This window comes from Peromyscus californicus, unplaced genomic scaffold (genome assembly GCF_007827085.1).
Source record: "Peromyscus californicus insignis strain IS unplaced genomic scaffold, ASM782708v3 Scaffold_9__1_contigs__length_137607984, whole genome shotgun sequence".
Taxonomy (NCBI): domain Eukaryota; kingdom Metazoa; phylum Chordata; class Mammalia; order Rodentia; family Cricetidae; genus Peromyscus; species Peromyscus californicus.
Window position 1 is genome coordinate 134038107 of NW_026294617.1, and position 17892 is coordinate 134055998.

At 38.3% G+C, this 17892-nt stretch overlaps 1 long non-coding RNA gene across 1 annotated transcript; it reads right to left on the bottom strand.

Moving 5' to 3' along the window:
* Positions 1-5195: 5195 nt before the first annotated feature.
* LOC128105732 (uncharacterized) lies at positions 5196-12462 on the bottom strand. Its single transcript, XR_008216470.1, has 4 exons — positions 11829-12462; positions 6883-7173; positions 5513-5746; positions 5196-5274 (listed from the first exon to the last, which is right to left on the bottom strand). It is a non-coding gene; the product is annotated as an uncharacterized LOC128105732 (long non-coding RNA).
* Between the last annotated feature and the right edge of the window lie 5430 nt (positions 12463-17892).

A 17892-nucleotide genomic window follows, 5' to 3' on the forward strand; every position in this document is an offset into this window, starting at 1 on the left:
GAGGCAAAGAGAAAACCAGGTCCTGATCTTAAATGTAAGTACTATAGGTGTGTTTTAGATGGTAACAGTACTTAGCAGGCCACTAAGCAGCAGAAATACTGGATCAGACTCCTGCTTTTGATAGCTCACCATGGCAGCAGGATAGAGTGATTGATGGTATGTGGAGGGACTTTACAGTGCTGTGCCTCCAGCAAAGCATGACCACTCAAGAATCAATGGACTTCCTTTTCAAATGATGTTGCTAAGAAAAAAAAATTTAAAAAAAAACTGTCAAGCCAGAAACTAAGCATGGGAAGGAAGATGACCTTAATGATGAGCATAAGAAAAAGATACTGAAGAGAACTCAAGAGGAGAGCATTAAATGTGTGGGCCACAGGAAGCACGTGGTTAACTCTGCTCTGTCCTCTACAGCTCCTGTGAACTCTTCCTCTCCATGACATTCGTCAGAAGATTAAAACCTGGTAAGACCTGATCTGCACATATAGAGATTATAGCAGTGTGCAATTATTCTATTACTTGATACATTGTATCCATCCATAATCAGTGTTTAACATTATTGACCTTCCCTATTTAAACGATAGGTTCTTAGAGGGCAGTGTTGACACCTTTGCACTCAGCACCTGTTCAATAACTATCTGTGTAGTCCTTGTTATCCACATCAGAAAGCAAGCCAGTGTGAGGTTCTGGCTCCTTGCATTCTTATGAACTACTGTATTATTCAATTTCTTGTCTTTGGAAGACAACCTGAGTCACCATCTTCCTTCTTACAATCACAATGAAATTAATAAGTATAACCAGCACAGCTTGTTTCAGTGTTCAGAGACCGTGTGCTCAAAGGTGCAGAAAGGTCTGTAATGAATGGAATATCTCTTCATAGGGCTGAACAGTAGGGTGATTACTATGGCAGCCAGTCTTGTATGTGGGAAGAAGTTTCAAAATATGAAATAATATGAATTCAAACCTAAATATCTCATCTTAAGAATTAAGAACTCTATATAAATTCAAGTTTAAGATTTATAAACATATTTTCCAAAACACTGCTCAATGTTCTTAATAATTGGTGTTAGAATTACAGCACTAAAACTTCTAAGATGATAAAATGTAAATAAATTTGTTTATGTATAATAATTATATTATTAATGAAGACAAATTTATAAATTTGGCAAAGTAAACAAATTTAGTTTATTTCAAGTAAATCCTTTTCTGGTGGGACTGGGGACAGAGTCTAGGGACTGCCCATGTTCAGCACACCCTTAACCGCTGAGCTGTGTCTCCAACACTTGTGCTGTTGCTTTTGTTTGTTTTTGTTTTTTTCTTTTATTTTGGCTTTATTTTACTTTTTTTTGAGGTTATAATATCATTACATCATTTCTCCTCCCTCCAAACCTTTCCACAACATCCATCCTTGCTCTCATTCAAATTCATGGTCACTTTTTTCATTAATTGTTATTGCATGAATGGATATGGATATTATATTCCTAAATATAACCAACTGAGTCCATACAATGTTACTTGTCCTTGTATTTTCAGGTCTGACCATTTGGCACTGGACAACCGATTGGTATACTCTTCCCTGGGGAGGTCCACCTCTCCTGCTCCCAGTTTTCCTCAGTTGTCTATAGTTCTTTGTGTAGAGTTGAAGCCTCATGGGCTTTTCTCCATCAAGTTTGGCACATTTATTGGTGTTATCCTTGTTCATCTCATGCTTTGGCAGTCATGTTGCTGAGATTTTAAGGATGTCCCTTCTGATAGTCCTAGGAGTCACAGTCTCATAGCAAACTCCCTGATCCTTACACTTACAATGTTTCCACCACCTCTTCCACAGTGTTCCCTGAACCTTAGGTGTGGGCATGTTTTATAGATATATCTAATGGGACTAGGATCCACAATTCTGCACTTTGATTGGCTGTCTTTTTTTTTTTTCTAATGGTCTCTGTTGCAAAGTTAAATTTTCTTGATAAGGGGTGAGGACTACATTCAACTGTGGGTATGAGAACAAATATTTAGAACATAGTTAGGAACTATGCTGGTTTAGAGAGGTGTTATTTTAGACAAAGTCTCCATCTGTGGCCTAATCTGGCCCCAAACTCAGGGCAATCTTTTTGCCTCAGCCACCCAAGTACTGAGAACTCTGAGCATAAGCTGCCATGTCTGCCTTATATCTTTGACTTTAGTTATATCAGGATATCACCGTGCAGTTCAAGCTGGCCTTGATCCTCCTGTGCAGCACAGCCTAGCCTGCACCTCAGGATCCTCCAACTTCAGTGATCCAAGTGCTAGGATTATAGATCTATCATATCCAGTCTCTTTTGTTTTAAATACTGTAAGCAACTGACATTCGTGGAAAGATTAACCTTTTAATGCTGAAAATGTCTCACAAAAAGCAATATTTTATATAAAAACTAATTTATAACTCTATATGCATAAATATTATAACAGTTCACACTTACTGCTGACTTGGCAGAGCTAGAGTCACATGCTGCTCCATACCTGTGAAGACTTTTCTGCTTTAGGTTAATGCAAGTGAGAAAAGCTGCTCTAAAGTTGGTAGCACCAGCCCGAGGCTTGTGGCCCCTGCCTATCTGGATAAAAAGGAAAAGTCAAGCTGAGAACAAGCATGCATCTTTTTCTGTTTCCTGACTACTGATATAGTGAGTTCAACCACCTCAAGTTTCTGTGCTGTGTGCTCCATGCCAAGGTGAATAATGCCAAGGTAAGCCAACATGAACTCTTACTTCATGAAGTGTCTCTTGTCAGTTATATTATCGTAGCAACAAATAGGTGGCAGATGATATAGATTTTATAGATAGATGATGGATGGATAAGTAAGTAGATGTTAGATAGATAGATAGATAGATAGATAGATAGATAGATAGATAGATAGATGATTGATAGATGATAGATAGATAGACAGATAGATGATTGATAGATGATAGATAGATAGATAGATAGATAGATAGATAGATAGATAGATAGATGGTACACGATAGATAGACAAATAGATAATGATAGATATATAGATAGATAGGTATTGAAGATTGTCTCTGTCTATTCATCTATCATCTATCTACCTTTCATATATCAATCTATGTATCAATTACCTCTCTGTTATCTAGTACAGCTTGTTATCTATCTATCTACTTACCTGTCAATCTGTTATGTGTTATCTTAAGAATAAGAAACACAGCATCCCAAAGGATATCAAGAGTTTTGAGAATGGTTTTGGTTCCTGCTACTTCCCCGCATCTGGTGGGACTCCACACACACACATCTCATGTGGGTTGGTAAGAGCTGGTGCAGTGCTGTGTCTTGCTTCACATAATACCCCCTCCTGTACTTTAGAACCTATGACCTTTTAATTGCTCTGTCAGAACTGGTATCTCTTCTTCAATAACAAACTTAAGTGTTCTCCAGACAACTTCAATATCCAGAGGAGAACGTGGCCTCAGGAGTCTTCTTCTGACCCTTGTTTCCACTTGCCATTCCACTTGCCAGACCACAGTGACAGTACAGTGACACAAAGTAGATCTGCAGGTAACCAAGTCTTTGAGAATTCTGTTTCCCAGAGTCAGTATCACCCAGCAACTCAAACCAAAGTATTTGCTCATGGTGCACTCTCTATATAGACAAAAGCCTAACCTAAACACGTTGGGAAAATCAAAATGACACATGTTCTTTAACAATCTGGACATGAACTTAAAGCTGCAAAATAGCAGGAATTAAAGTGTAACTCTCTCAAAACTCAGACCCTAGTATGTCACTGTGTCTGAGCAAAATAAGATAATTCCTATATTTATTATCATTACCACCAATTGCTGTGGGATGTTCTGTATGGCAAATGTGTTGCTCTGATTGGTTAGTAAATAAAACACTGGCCAGTAGTCAGGCAGGAGGAAGTATAGGCGGGACAAGGAGAAGAATAAAGCTGGGAAGTGGAAGGCTGAGTCAGAGACACTGCCAGCCGCCACCAGGACAAGAAGCATGTGAAGATGCTGGTAAACCACGAGCCACTTGGCAAGGTATAGATTTATGGAAATGAATTAATTTAAGCTATAAGAAGAGTTAGCAAGAAGGCTGCCACGGTCATACAGTTTGTAAGCAATATAAGTCTCTGTGTTTACTTGGTTGGGTCTGAGCAGCTGTGGGACTGGTGGGTGAGAGAGATTTGTCCTGACTGTGGACAAGGCAGGAAAACTCTAGCTACAACCAATGGATTGCAAAAATAAGTAAGACATAAAAAGACATTCAATAAAATTCTAAGTAGGAGTTAATCTTTTAGGAATCAAGTGAGACTGTTCTGTAGATACATGCAACCAATTATAAAGAAGTGACACCAGAGTCCAATGACAATAACTGATTAATGTATACACAATAATTTGTTTAGCAATGTTACATAAATCTCTGAACTAGAGAAGACAAAGTATCTTCATAGTCTAGTTACCTCAGAATTCATATTATCACAACAATCCCTGGTTATGTTGCCAGAAACACGTTTAGAAAAAGTAGCTGCTCATTTACACCTAAAGCTTTTGGATTATAGGGAGAGGTGTCACAGGGAATAGTGATTGCAATAGCATAGCTATTGTGACAATCATATATGAAAATAGTCTACAAACCATTCTGAAACACTTGGAGGAATTAGTGACTTGATAGTTACACTGTAACAACACATCAAGGACTTTATGATAAGAAAACAAAAACCAAAAAAGTACCATGACCTTTGAAAACATTTATAGCACTTTTGCCTAATGTTGGGTGAGACGTGTGCACTGCACTGTATGTGATGTATACACAACCAATGTCCATTGCACACAAACACATTGTCCTCATTGCTACAGATTTAAAAATGTATGTGCGCTATTCATCTTATTCCCTCAAATCTATGTTAGATATAAGTTAATATATTTTGATAATTCAACATATTTAACTATTGAGATGGATACATTTTAACATGAAAATCAAAATCGGCAATGAATTTCATAGTTTTTTTTTCTTATTTGAGCTGGTTATCATCTGAACTCAAGATAAATCTATTTTATGAACTAAAAGTAAAATAATGATAATACCATAAGGGACTAGAGGGATGAGAGTTAGGTAAAGCTGAATTAGTTTCTCACCAAGTACACAGTACAAGTACAGAAAATATTTTGGAAAAAAATCTGTGCTGTTTAATTTTAATAGAATAAGAGATAAATTACCTTAAACATTTAACTTTGGTAGAAGCCAAAGTCTGAGTCGCATGTTGTCTTTCCAGCAAAGATAAAGCAAAGCTTCCTGGGAGCAAAAGAATCAATATGATATTGTAGAGAGTCATAACAATTAACCCAAATCCTTACCACAGTGCAGGTGTTGTCCCGTTTTACATGGGGAGGCCAACCTTCACTTTGTGCTCCAGGTGAACAAGTCCTAAATCCTACACAAACACAGCTCATCTCCCCTGCTCAATTCTTGCAAAAGGGGGAAGGAGAGGAAAACCAAGGTCTAAGATCACGACTTTGGTTGAAGTACTTACTCATACTCTTTCTTAGTTTTGCACTGGGGAGTAAAATCTTGCACATCCGTGCTCTTCAGTGAAGCTCTTGAGCAGCAGTGCTCTAACACAGCTGTGATGTGTGATTGAGGCTTCTGCAAAGTCATTATTAAGTTGTATCACAGTAAGTCAGTTTGAAGTATAGTGATGGATTTCATAGATTCTCTGAGAGACATCATGCACTCATTTAAAGAGGAAATAGTCTGCTATCAATACCTGTGTGCAGGATAGTAAAGATACATTTGAATAGGGTCCACATAATTAGATAGTCACAGCTACATGTTGAGTCTACAGTGAGGTAGTTACTCTCCTTCTAAGTAAAAATGGGTATTTTTCAGAAGGTTTAAAATCTCATGCTCTGCAGAAGAGAAGCTACAACATTCAGAATCCTGGAGAAGTAATCTGATATAGTCCAAATAAACACTCCTGTCTGTCACATAACCTTTAATTATAATATGCAACTGTAATTTCACCTAATTAGAAAAGGTGAACTCAATTTTGAATTGCAAATTATTCATTTTATGGAAGCTTTTATGAAATTAAATCCTTGTCAGACTGACAGACTCAGTCAGTGTGGAATGAGGTGCCCTATGATGTGAGAGTTTTGATTAATCAGCGAGGCATTCCAAAGGCTGCTTGCTGGAACCATTTACTGGTTTTAATGCCAGTTAAAGACAAGTTTTCAATTAAAGTTTCCATCATTGTGTAGGAACCAGAACTCCAGCCCTGTCCAATCTCCCTGAACTTACCCATACTTCCTCATGAGTAAGTGGGGATCAGAAAAATCACCTCCTGTGAAATAATAACTTCATTTGAAATCATAAGAAAATAATCTCCTCATGAAGGGTGTTTTAACTGAGTTTAATTGTAATTAATTTAGGATTGAAAGCCTTGGACTTATAGTTATACCAAGAATGACAAAAATCTTTATAAATATAAAAGTGTAGAAAATTCTCTAGTTTTGTGACATGAAGATATTAAATCACCATTGGTTGAATGAGTGTGTTCATGTTCAATAAAAGCAAATTTAAAGAACTTAAAAGAAATAAGAAGCCTTAAATTTCCACAAACTTCCATAAGGCCTGCTCTGACTAATTAATTCCAAGTGAACAAACGTTGTCTACATGACTAGATGTAAATAAAGTGGTCAGAATTCTATTCTATACAAAAGCCACAATTAAAGGCCCTTCAGAGGCAAAACTGACTACAAAATTACATATACGAGAAGGAAACTTTTAAGGTTCTATATAAATAGAAATAAATTAGGCTTCAAGTTTAAGCCATTCTGAAGTTTATTCAAATAAAAGTGTACTGAAATTAAAATAATTCCCTTAATAAACAGACATACTTACACTAGGCATTCAGGATGCAGATGCAGGAGAAGCAACAATTAATGGTTATTCTTGGCTGTAAGGGGAACTTGAAGTCAACCTGGGCTCCATGATGCTATCTTAAAATACAGTTTTTAAATCAATGAAATAGTGGCTTGGGAGATGGCTCAGAGATTAAGAGCACTTGGTTCTCTCACAGAGGACCTGAGTTTCTTTCCTAGCACTTACTCCAGACACTCTCAAGTCTGTAACTCCATTTCCGGAGGATCTGATGCCCTCTTTTGACCTCTGTGGGTACTGCAGGCACTTGATCTACAAACACACCCATGCACACAGACACAAATACATAAAATAAAATATTAGTATCTAAAATTCTAATAAAATAGTCATACTTAACAAACTTTCATTATCATTAAACAAACAGAAAGATTGGGGTATTAAATAAAATATAAACAAATGTAGAGTTTAGTTTTCCATATTCTACAGACATTGCCAATATCCTTCTTCATTACTAACACATAAATAACTTCAAAAATTATCAATATGAAGCTCTTTACCACATAACATACAAAAATAATATTGCTAAGTGGACCTCTATACTGTGTGTTGCACTTTCTTTTTCTATAATGTAGTGAAAGTCAATAAACCAGAACAAGACAGCAAGCAGAGACACTCTATTCTGTTTTCTAACAGTAGTCCCCAAAGATAAGAAATAACACTTTAATATTGGTAACTTTCTCACAGAATTGTTTTCTTTCTCACACACAATTTCAAAAGGATGTGTACAAACTTCTCAGTCCCGCTGTAAAAACTCATCTTGCAGAAAATTCCCTGGCCTGAAGATTGGGCAAGAAGAACTGCAGGCCCTTTAAACCTTCAACAAGGGTTGTGCTTCTGCCTTTTCATTCTCCTGGAGATTTGGGTAAGAGTTAATGAAAGTAGATAATGCGAACTTTATCCAACTTAGAGCAACAAGAGACAGCTTCTAAAGGAATGCCAAGAGAGAAAACGTGTAACTCACTAAGAGAGAAACAGTCTAAGAAAACCATGTGTGGGTCTCATTTCATTGCAATCAGCAAAAACATATACGTACAACTGTATTTATGCCTACTCTGCACCTGTGGTGAATAAAGAGAAAAGAACTATGTGGGACAGCATGAAGAGAACACACATCCTTAGGAAGACTCACTACACCTCTGGAATCTAGTTTAGCACCATACATTAATCCCCAGAGCCTTCCAGACTGGACTTACTTCTTTTGAGGCTCTCCATACAGTGATGAACTGAATGTTCATACTGTTGCAAATCTGATTTTTCTATGTGACTAGTATCTATTGTCTCACAGTTTGTCTGATCCCTTAGTCTTCTGGGTGTAGCACAAGAGAAAAAATACCCACCTTGTGGAGTGTTAGGTTGTGTAAATTAATGCATGTACACTTTTGTTTGTTCTGGGTCTGGTATGAATTATATTCTCTTTTTTTTTTTTTTTTTTTGGTTTTTCGAGACAGGGTTTCTCTGTGTAGTTTTGCGCCTTTTCCTGGAACTCACTTGGTAGCCCAGGCTGGCCTCGAACTCACAGAGATCCACCTGGCTCTGCCTCCCGAGTGCTGGGATTAAAGGCGTGCGCCACCACCGCCCGGCTGAATTATATTCTTAATAAATACACATATGTCTTTTGTATCTCCTAAGCAGATCAGAAAGCCTTTTGTTTGCTTTGTTCCTTTTTTTTGAGATACAGTCTCAGTGGTGGAGCCCAAATCACTTGTAACCAAGTACGTCCTTGTACTCAGTCATCCTCCCACCTCCACTTCCTAGGGGCAAGGTGTTTTGGGAGAGGTGTGTGACAACAAATCCAGTTTCAGTATACTAGAAATCAAACCCAAGGCCTGATACCTTCTAGGCTACATCCCCATCCAATAAAGTAGAAACGGTACATAGATTTTTAAAAGGGAGAGAAAATTAAAACAATAGGAAATGACTGTTATTTCCATAGCCCATAACTGCCCACAAAGAATAATCAAAATAAATACAAACTGTCCCATTAGAAACAGAAATCAATTAGAAAAAACACAGAGGCATCCCCAAATACCTTCCTCAGACAAGAAGTATTGCTATATTTGCAATCTCATCATCTATAATCTTATTATTGAAAGGGAATGACAAATTGCTTTTTAAAAGTTGGATTCTGTGACTGACAATATTTTTGTAAATCTTTGTTACTTTGGGTTTAAATAAATTGATAGTGGCACCAATGAGTTATTTTCATGCCTAAAGCTATTCAGTATCACCAGTGTTTAAAATTTCTCTGAGGACCATCTACAGAAGAGCCCTATGACAAGTCACAATGAACTAGAGACAGCGCGTCATGGCTCTAAGAAACTCATAACTACGCAGGTCATGTAATGAGTAAGAGATCCACCACAGCCAGCTCTGATGTTGTCCACAACATTATACAGAGTTCTACATACCACACCAAACAAAGCTGTTGGGGCTAGAGAGACTTCCCTTCAGAACAGTGGTCCACTGGTTTGGGGAGTCCATTCCTACAGTCTCTGGGGAGGGAGGCAGGAGGGTCAGGAGTTCAAGGCTGTTTATGGACACATAGTTTATCTGAGGTATTAGAATCATATGATTATGGGGTATATAATGTAATGCACTGTGGTTTCTATGCATCTGTGGTTTCTGCTCTGCTGATGTGATGGGTCTGCACAGAGAAAATTTGAGACATGTTTTTGCTCAGTTTCTGCTATTGAGCTAAAGTAGTCTCTATTTCAGTTTTGTAGAGTGGTGAATTCATTGTCTAGTGCCGATGATGCCCTCAAAGTTAGCCTGTGGCATGTGACCCCTTTGATGGATTCAGACAGAAGAAGCTGAGTTCTTTTAAGGAAACTGTCTTCAAGGAAAATTTTTTATATGTATTTTTATTTTATAATTAACTTAATTTCACCTATCAGCCACATATTCCCCTGTCCTCCCTTCTCCCACCCCCCCCAGCCCTCCCTCTCAATCCACCCCCCCATTCCCACCTCCTCCAAGGCAAGGTCTCCCCTGGGGAGTCAGCCCAGCCTGGTAGACTCAGGCAAGGCAGTTCCAGTTCCCTCCTCCCTACACCAAGGCTAAGGAACGTGTCCCAACATAGGCCCCAGGCTCCAAAAAGCCAGCCCATGCACCAAGGACATGTCCCGGCTCCACTGCCTGGGGGCCTCCCAAACAGTTCAAGCTAATCAACTGTCTCAGTTATCCAGAGGGCCTGATCCCGTTCCATGGGGGCTCCTCAGCTATTGGTTCACAGTTCATGCATTTCCACTAGTTTGGCTATTTGTCCCTGTGCTTTTTTCAATCATGGTCTCAATATCTCTCGCTCATACAATCCCTTCTCTCTCTCGCCAATTGGACTCCTGGAGCTCCACCTGGGTCTCGGCCTTGGATCTCAACATCTGCTTCCATCAGACACTGGATGAGAGTTCTATCATGACAGCCAGGGTTTTCTGCCATTCGATCACCAGAGCAGGTCAGCTCAGGCACTCTCTCGATCATTGCCAGTAGTCTACAGTGGAGGTATCTTTGTGGATTTCTGGGGCCCTCTCTAGCACTCTGCTTCTTCCTATTCCCCTGGGATCTTCATTCATCATTGGTATCTCCCTCCTCGTTCTCCCACTCTGCTCCTGATCCAGCTGGTACCTCCTGCTCCCCTAAGCTCTCTTTCCCCCAACCCTTGCCCCCCATTACCCACCCCCATCCCCAGTTTGCTCATGTAATCTCATCCATTTCTCTGTCGTTGGGCGATCCCTGTGTCTTTCTCAGGGTCCTCTTTGCTAGGAAGCCTCCCTGGAGTTGTGAGTTGCAGTATGGTTATACTTTGCTTTACATCTAGAATCCACTTATGAGTGACTCAGACATACCATGTTTGTCTTTCTGAGTCTGGGTTACCTCACTCAGGATCATTTTTTCTAGTTCCATCCATTTGCCTGAAAATTTCATGATGTCATTGTTTTTCTTTGCTGAGTAGTAAGTACTCCATTGTGTGTATGTACCACATTTTATTTATCCATTCTTAAGTTGAAGGGCATCTAGGTTGTTTCCAGGTTCTGGCTATAACAAATAATGCTGCTATGAACATAGTTGAGCATGTGCCCTTGTGGTATGTTTGAGCATTCCTTGGGAAAATTTAACCACAATCCCTCAGTGAAACTAAAATCACCCCCAAACACTTGTCATGAAGGACACGATGATGTATACAAGCACACTCAGAAGGTGTAGGGTGGGGAAAGAGGACAGACAATACTTGTATCATGAACTACACATTTGCTACACCATACAAACCCACACTTGACTGTCAATCAAAGCAGTGTAAAAATCTAAATCAGGAAGAACAAATTTATGAAGCTATTTCTATGTCTCCTAGAATCCCAAACTGCTGAGAGAAGCAATAAATGTCAAAGCCTAAGCAAAAGTCTATCAAATGTAAGCTTAACTGTGGGGGTCAGCAGAAGATTGGAGGCAAATGGCACCTCCTCCAATTCTTCGTGCCTCAGCTAGTCGTATGCTGGTCAAATCTTGGAAATAATCCAGGGGTTTTGTTTAATACAATCCTGATTTCTAATGCCCACTGTGTCTAGTCTTTGCCACGTTAAACATAAGCCTTGACCACTGTTAGTCAGATTTTCTTATTTAACACATAGAGATCATGCGCTGTATGAGAAAACGTAACACTCCTTCCCATACATCCGAGATAAAACACTGTTCCACCTAAACTACAGCAGGTGATTTTTATGTAGCTGGGATTTGGTTTTATAACTTACTCAATGATGAAGAAATTGAAATAAATATGAGAATTTTAGTAAAGGAAAAATAATTATATACTTATTAGTGTATTTAAATATCAGGCAAAATGTAGAAACCATTCTAGTTTTATGAGCAAATTCCATTAAATATAAAGATTCTTATCTAGGTATTGAAGAGCTTACCCAGCAATGAGACTAAGTCCGAACTGTCTCAGGAAGGCATAACAGGAAAAGCGCCATACGTCTAGGAGAACAAACGGAGAGTTCAAAATCATTAAATTTATTGGCTCGTTGGACAGATCCTATGGAGATGAAATCTAGACTTCTATAAAAAGAACCCAGAAGTGATGTCTCTGAGATCAAGGGCGTCCTGCAGGCATGGTGGGCGACATCAGGCCTGGTTTTGTGAGCAACATAGGAAGGATATCAGCTGGAACACAGGCCTGTTTGGAGAGCAGGCTGTCATTGACAGGAGAAAGCTAATGGAATCCTGTAGTCAGCAAGTGTCTGTCTGTGGCCTGTGAAAGCTGCAGCCTCTTTTCCAGGCACACTTTCCACGGAGCCTGACAGGAAGAGAAGTGGATATGTTTGCTGAGTCTGAGGTCCAGAGTTGAAGATCTTAATGGAGCCTCAAATACAAAGAAGTAAAGGATATTATTATTCACCAACTTAGAGGAAGGGGGAGTTCATTGGAATGACGGAGATTTTCCCAATTCACACTCAAACACCAGAAAACCTCCAGAGTTGTGCAATGAAATTAGTGAATATATAGTTCAGAACTTCATCTAAAATAAAACTCCAGGCCCGATTAAGGTCACTTGTGAATTCACATGGACCTTTTCATAATATACAAGAGGTAATTCTTCCCAGTGCGAGCCATGGTGCCAGCAAAGCTTTGTAGCACAAGGTATTATGTTAAAAGAAAACTTCACACCAATATCTCTCCATGATGAAAATACATAAAAACCATTCTTAACACTGACCGATCGAGTTACCATTTCAAACTCAACAACATGTAAAAGGTATCAATGATGATGGAGTTTAGGCCTGAGCAGCAAGCAGATTAAACATGTTCACAGTTGAGTATAATTTACCATGTTCAGCCTCTGAGAAAGATCATCATAGATTGGGTCTTGATAGAAAGAGACAAAGTTCTGAAAGAATCACAAATTCACCCTCCTTCAAATTGTCAGTACCGTTCCCATCATCACCCTAGCTTCACGTCAAGTCGGTGTACCACATGCGTGCTCAGACACAGCCTCATCCATCACTCTGTAAACAGCCTGTCACTTTGAAATCTGAACTTGTCATTCCTGCCTTACAGTGCTATTCACACCCTACAGATGTCAATCATAAGAAATGATGCTGTTCACGAGCAGTGCTCCTTATAACTGTCAGAAATGGAACCAGAATGTGGGGCTTCACATCTTATGAAAGACACAAGTTAAACACTAAGGGCCAAATTATTCAAAATCACTTCCAAGACCTTTCTTAAACTCCCCTTTGAGAATGTGACGTCACATTAAGTCTACGGGAGAAAAGTTTCCTGATTCCTCCCAAACTGTCCCATTTGAGAGTCAACAAAAATATGCTACCTTCTGTTAATACTTTCTATGAATCTGTAGGAAACAATTTGTAGGCAAGAAATACACCAAATTTTTGTAAAGTCAACAGTTATTGATATTTATTTTAATGATAAGTTTTCATTTTTATTAATACAAAATAATTTTAACAGATAGAATCCAACCAAATAAGGAGAGTGTGGAAACTGGCTTTTCAAATCGATTAATAAACAACTTAGTACTTTTTAAAAATCTTATCATAGAGAGGTTTGGTATACAGGTTTTATTCCTGGAAAAAACATGCAGTGTTTGATGCTATACAAGACCATATTTGTAAATCAGTTGTGAGATCCTGGAATTCGTAAAGTTTCCTGTGCCACTACAGCATGACTCTTTCATGGATGTGGCACATCAGTAATGATAGCAAAATAATGAGTGTATTGTTTTAACACTGAAGTTATTGATATTGTCATTTGATACCCCCCTTTGAAAAGGCAATGAGCTGGATGGAATACCTGATTAAAGTTCGATTCCTTTCTATTACGATGTATCTGGGTATCACATACACCAAACATTATTATAACACCAAGATGTTCAATCCTCTGAGGATTACAACATCAACTTCTACAGTGTGTGTCCAGTTGTCCCAACACCAGATATGATGGCATATATCTGAAACTAAACCACTTGGTAAACTAAATCAGGAGGATCTTGAATTCAGGATAGCAAGGGCTATACAGACAGACTGTCTGAAAATAGAGATAGACAAATAATAGGAGAAAGAAAGAAAGAAAAAGAAAGGAAGAAAGAAAGAGAATATATATACATATTTACAGAGAGAAAAAAAAATATATATATATATATTTACAGAGAGAGATGATAGATAGATAGATAGATAGATAGATAGACAGATAGACGATAGACAGATAGATAGATAGATAGATAGATAGATGATAGATAGATAGATAGATAGATAGATAGATAGATAGATAGATACAGACAGACAGACAAACACACAGACAGACATACAGAAAGACACACAAACGTATATAAATAGATGACTGAGCAGTGAGCTGAGGTAGAGAAGCTGAGGCTGAATCATAGTTGCAATAATCTTGGGAAAATTTAGAGTATAAAATGTTTACAAAAAACACCCTAATTTCTATTTTACTCAGAGCATCTACTATAAGGCCCATTAGAACATCAAGAATATTAATTTTCAGTAGTTACTTCCATTTAGTCATGAAAATGTATATCTTTATTCCAGTAGATCTAAAGTTACATAAACTATTAAACAAGAATCCATGTTATTCCTCAGTTAATTATATGTGCATTTTAGTTCTATATCATAATCCAGAGTCAGCTAAATAATAAAAGGTCTCTACCTTAGTAAACTAGACAGGTGTGTGTGTGTGTGTGTGTGTGTGTGTGTGTGTGTGTGTGTGTGTGTGCAAACAAATGCACACTCTGGTAAAGTAATGTCAAGGCAATTCAAAGCAAATTTGTGCATGTTGTTTGTAAACTCTAGATTTCATACGAGATTTTAACTTGGCTCATGTTCATCTGATAATATACTTGTGTGTTATTACCCAAGATGTAGTGTTCTCAATTTGAATACAGAGTGATAGAATTTTCAAGCCATGAATTTAACATACTTCCCAAACACTGAAATGTTTGTTTGGATTCCTCCCCCTTATTCCAAATTAATGTAATTAGAAGTGCAATAGTATAGTTCACAGATTAAAGTTATTCATTTCCATACAAATTTCCTCCAGTTTCATATGACAAGGCACATGAGATACTGGATAATAAAACAGAAAGTCAAGTAATTGCCATTAGTTAACTTCAGCTTTTATGCTACAGGATATAATTGTCCAGAAACGTAATTTTCTTTTTATTGAGGTCAAAACCAAATTTGAGTATAACGGAAAAGTTCACGAGCAAAGTTTTTCTGATTTAAATGGTGTTGTTTGGCTTATTACTACAAAAAGAGAACAGAGCACACTTAGAAGCAGCCCTGTCTCTGGAACGGCCATGTCAGCACACTGACCCTTCCAGAGATAACTTGTTGCAAATAACAGTGGGCGGAGCACACAGCCTTTGGTTTTGTGCCTGCTCTCAGCACACCATAGTCTGAACCATGCAGACCTCCCAAGTTGGACCAAGTTCTACTCAAGAAGTCATTTTGAAACAGTACTCCTTCATTTTGCCAACCAACATATGCACACATTATGTTAACCCAGGGCATCTTAAATATTTTCTGACAACACTTGCCTTTCTTCAGCTGTTTTTCCATGAGATTTCAAGAGACTGGATTCCTGACTTCAGAAAAGCAGTGTGACCCAAGTTCCTCTTGTAGCCGGTAAGATTGAGATAGACACACAAACTTCTCCTGCACCATTGAAACTGCAAGCTTTATTTATAACTTATAAATATTCAACTTCAGAGTAAGTATTATTCACCTATAATTCTGTATTTAGCAACTGCACTTTTGAAATATTGACCTTAATTATTCTTCCCCAAACATACTGTTTTAAATCATTTATTTCTTTAAACTGACTACAGAATTAAAATAAAATTGTAAGTTGATCTGAGGACACAAGACCCTCCACTGCCTTGGTTGTAGTTATGTCTTTATTTACTCCTGCATCTGCAGCTTCATCCACTCAGTGTGGCTATGGAAATCACCCAACAGTCAAGCAGGATGGGATGTGATCACACTGTAGAGCAGGAAGTCTAGGTATCCCAGTTACTTAGTGATTTAGAGGCAAATCTGGGCTGCACAACAATACAGGAAACATTCATATGTGAAAGGGCTGGGAAGGAGAAGCGCACAACCACTGATCTGCAGTCCCAATCCTTTTTACTCTAAAAAATAAAAAGGCTCATTACTCAACCAAGTCCTCAGCTTCCTCTATAGACCTTGTGAGCCTTCAGTTTGTGATCCACCTGCCTTAGCTTCCATGCTAACTCTGATTACAGACCTTCACAAGACTCTGAATTTTTATGTGGTATCAAATTTAGTCTATAACCAGTTTTCTATGAATTCAAGACCTCCCCAAATGAGTATATTGTTATGTTCAATTGTATCTTCTACATGCAGCTTTCATCGTTTGTGATTATTATTACTATTATTATTGTTGTTGTTGCTGTTATTAATTTATTCCATCTGGGCTTTGGGTTAAAATTTGTGACAATGTTATGAAATAGAACATAACTACAATGAATGCAAATATATGAAAGATGGTGATAGAGCATACACATACACACACACACATACACATACACACATACACACACATACATATACACACATACACACACACATACACACACACATACACACACATACACACACACATACATATCAGATGAAGAGCCTCACTTCAATTGTTGTCTTATATTTTGTTGTTGCTTTTAGACAGGCTTTTGATATGTAGCCCTTGTTTGCCTGCAACTCACTATGTAGACCAGATGGGCCTTAAACTTAAAGAGATTCATCTACCTCTGCCTCTGAGTGCTAAGGTCAAAGGCATGCTCCCCAGTCATCCTAAATCTTACTTTTTTTTTAGCATATTTCTATATGGATGATTCTTTTAGGAAAGAATTTATTTTGCACTTTTTTTTTCTTCTAAGGATTTCTGAGCAAGAATTTTTGAATGCTCCAGCACTGGTGATTTTATACCTCTTCATCATCAAAGAACAAGTTCATATGACAAGACACACAGGATACTGTGCCCAGGTTTGTATTCTGCACCACAGGAAATATTTAGAGCACTTATGTTGGCCACACCTTTGAGAACAGTGTGACACCGAGGTCCTGAAGCCCAGAGCAGGCCAAATGTGCCACTCCTCTGAAGGCCCTGAGCAGGCTCCGTCTGAGTGAAATTATCAGCCTGTCATAAGGAAGCAGATCATGGAAGCCCTACCCACATCATCTCTGCTGACTGAGGTGGCAACTCATGTGAGAATTTCCATCTCTACACGTAGAAGCCAGAAAAGGTAGGACCTGTTCCAGATAGAGAGAGGTAAAATAGAAGCCAGAAAAGGTAGGACTTGTTCCAGATAGAGAGAGGTAAAATAGATTAGGCTAAAGTTGAGATGTTTCACTTGTGTAGGTAGACAAATTAGAGATAAAGTTTAAACAATAAAAATGATCTCATAATACTAGACAATGATTTTTCAACACACTTTTCTCTGTGTCTCCAGTATATATTACACTACATTACTGAAGTTCATTCATAGCCATCTTCCTGGTGAAAAACTCATGAACATCTGTGGTGATATATTGTGTACCCAAACAAAATTTGCCTGAAGATCAGAGAGACCAGGAACAAGCCCTGCCATGTCTCACCTTGCCAACTCCACGAATCTTCTGACTGAAAGTCTCTGACTCCTCAGCCAAAAGGGCCTCCAGCCGAAAAGCTTTCCTTCCTGTCTCCTCACACCTTATATACCTTTTTCCACCCAGCCATATTACTTCCTTCTTAATGCTGCGATTAAAGGCATGTGATTCCCAAGTACTGGAATAAAAGGTGTTCCACCTCTGCCTGGCATCTATGTTTAATCTAGGGGCTTGTTCTGTTCTCTGATCTTCAGGCAAATTTTATTAGGGTATGCTATATATCACCACAAACATCTATTATCTTCCACCTGGATTATGTTTGAATTCACACCTTTAAAGC